General features: G+C 34.9%; 1 pseudogene; it reads left to right on the plus strand.

The window, feature by feature from the left end:
- The first annotated feature begins 1,258 nt into the window (after positions 1-1,258).
- On the plus strand, positions 1,259-1,377 carry LOC112485871 (annotated as a pseudogene).
- The last annotated feature ends 1,610 nt before the right edge of the window (positions 1,378-2,987 follow it).

Here is a 2,987-nt window from a genome sequence, read left to right on the forward strand (position 1 = left end):
GTGACATTCTTCTCACCTTCAAACAAAAAACATACGTTTTCTGTTCAGGTTATTCAGCAAGTCTCAAGATTACAGAATATGGTTTTCCAAGAATGATGGGGGAGGGAGGATAAATTCTTATGTCTATATTTAGATCTGAATTGGCAAGAAACACCTTTTAATTAAGCTTGACATTTGACACAATCAAGTTTGAAGTTACCTGCACACCTTCACACCTATGAAAATTGTTGTAAATCCTCAGTGCAACTTAACATATAGCATCGTACATGCACAGCAGTCTACCTGTGATAGACACATCCTTGAGAAAAGAATTTGTTTTTAAAGTACATGGATATGGTTTATTTTCCTAATTGTCTTTCTTTTTCTTGTGTACAAGATGCTCTAAATTTTCATTGTTAGCATATAGGTACATTATAAACTTTCCTATATACTTTTGACTGTAACTTGCAGAGACTTTGTCACCAAATGTTACAAAAAAAAGGTATCTGCAAACTATCAGAGATATAAATAAAAGGTGACAAGACATACTTAATGGGGAATGTTAGATGTCATCAAAATGTAATGCTCCACTTATAAAAAAATTTTAATATGTAATTTAATATTACAAATTTAAGATAATTTAATATGAAGATTGTTTTTCTATTTATTATCAATATCTTAATACTAGAACATGCATTTAAAATAAAGAAATATATAGAGAAAACTAAGAATATAGATTCCAAAGATATAGTATATGAGAACAAATCTATCAAAACCTTATATATATAAAATAGAGGGGCAAAGCAATTATGACTGAAGAATAGAAAATGGATAAAGCTGATTTTTTTTTTAATTTGAGGAAATATGACTTAATATTTTTAAATCAATATAATATTTCACCTTCATTTATTTTCCTGTGTACAAAGTAAAATAAATTTAATTAATAGAATTTAACCCAAATAAGTGTTGCTCTTCAGGTATTCACCTTAGGAGGTCACCTTCATTCCAGCAATGCTGTCATTGCTCAGTGAATATTCCAAAACTACTTTTTTGAGAAATGCTTTAGAGTTGGTTTACAGACATCCAAGAAAACTGATATTACTGCTGCTAAACAGACAAGAAATCAAATCTTGTATTTTAAAGAGCTAGAATTTCTGTTACCTACATTGAATACCTTTCTAAATTATTCATGGATGTGGTTCCATAGTGTAACGGTTAGCATATCTGCTTTACACACAGAAGGGCCTGGGTTTATGCCCCAGTGAAACCATGGTCCATGGCCTATGGCCATGCCACCCTGAACGTGCCCGATCTTGCTTGATCTCGGAAGTTAAGCAGGTTCGGGCCTGGTTAGCACTTGGATGGGAGACCACCTAGGAAGACCAGGTGCTGTAAGCATAAATAATAATAAATAATAAAAAAAAAAATATTCACCGAATTTGGCCCAGAATGACTCAGCTGTTTCCAAAAAATTAAATTCTCTTGTAGAAAATGATGGTGCACCAAATTTTCACAGTAATGTTCCACAGTTTCTGACAGCAATTCCCAAACAAGAGTGATGAAATTCTTTGAGTGATAGTAATTGAATTCATTGGAATAAGTACATAACCACAAAGATGCCAGCTTTGACAAGGGTCACGTTTCCTTCTGATCACCCTTTAAAAAGAATATATGGGTATTTAGGAAGCCAATGTTTTTTAAAGCACTTAGCACCATAATCACTCAGTAAATTATTACTATTATTATTATATTATATAATAAAATATAGCTTTAGCAATGGTGACTATAATCTCTCTATTGGATTACAAAGGACAAATAATAATAAACAGACCTCAACACACTCTCCATATAATACACTCTCCACATATGAATACAGTTTCTGGGTGCTTTTGTTACAATTATTTAAATAAAGGAGCTGACTCTTTTCTTTGGCTACTGACAACCCTCCTACCTGTTCACTGGTGAGTCTGGTGATTGTAGTTGCCATTCCCCATAACTCTGTCATATCGTTTAAAGCTTTCTTTCAGTAAATATATCTTGTGTTTCTTTGACAGCCCTAGCTTGCAGTCTTTAAATTCTGTTTACTATGTAGCTTGAGTCACTTATTTGGAAACCATGCCACCACGTAAAATTTCATTGCTTTTTGCAAAGCCATTGCAAAGCCAATACAGGGGATAATGTCAAGCATTATGCAATTCAGAGTAAGTTAGTGAGTAGACATTACGGTGCTCCACACAAGTCCCCACTTCGGGGATGATTTACCTATCCCCCAACTACTGGGGCGGGGACTAAACACTGTGGTAAGGACCCTAGGAAACAATGCTCACACTGCTAGGATAACTCCTGGAAGTTTAGAAAATCAATGGCCCATACTAAGTAAGTTAGAAATTATGGAATTGTTATAATACTGGAAAAAGGGAATTAAAAATATCATAGAAAGAGGTATGCTAGAATGGATATACTACTTAAATCCAGAAAACCAATAGACAACTATATTCATGAAAGAGCCCAGAGTACATGTCAATTACCAGTTAATGATATGGACCGTGTCAGAGAAAGAGGCATCAGTATCATCAAAAAGTTCAGTGGTATACAATATAGGCCAGGGTTGATGGCAGGAAATGCTGTTATAGAACACAGATTCTGGAATCCCAAAATAAAAGAGGTCGAGTGATGACACTTAACCATCAAAAGCAAAGTGAGACCAATTATTGTGATGAATGGCAAGCTTGGAGTAGCAATCAGGGCACCTCAACCCCCACAAACATATGAAGATGGTTATTGGAACGCAGGGGTCACAGGGACAATAAGGTGGGACAGCAGCAAGAGTACCGCTTAATTTATGCAATTTTTTAAAAAATCAAGAATAGATGACCAGGAAACTAGTTAAGTTACAATTTCTTACCTAGACCTGAGCCAGTTCTCAAATCCAGAACCTGTTGACTGAAGTAGAGGCCAGATCTCTATGAGGACAGACCCTGCATCAAACATAGTCAGTAGTAATTCTC

This window comes from Pteropus alecto, unplaced genomic scaffold, assembly GCF_000325575.1.
Source record: "Pteropus alecto unplaced genomic scaffold, ASM32557v1 scaffold25, whole genome shotgun sequence".
NCBI lineage: Eukaryota > Metazoa > Chordata > Mammalia > Chiroptera > Pteropodidae > Pteropus > Pteropus alecto.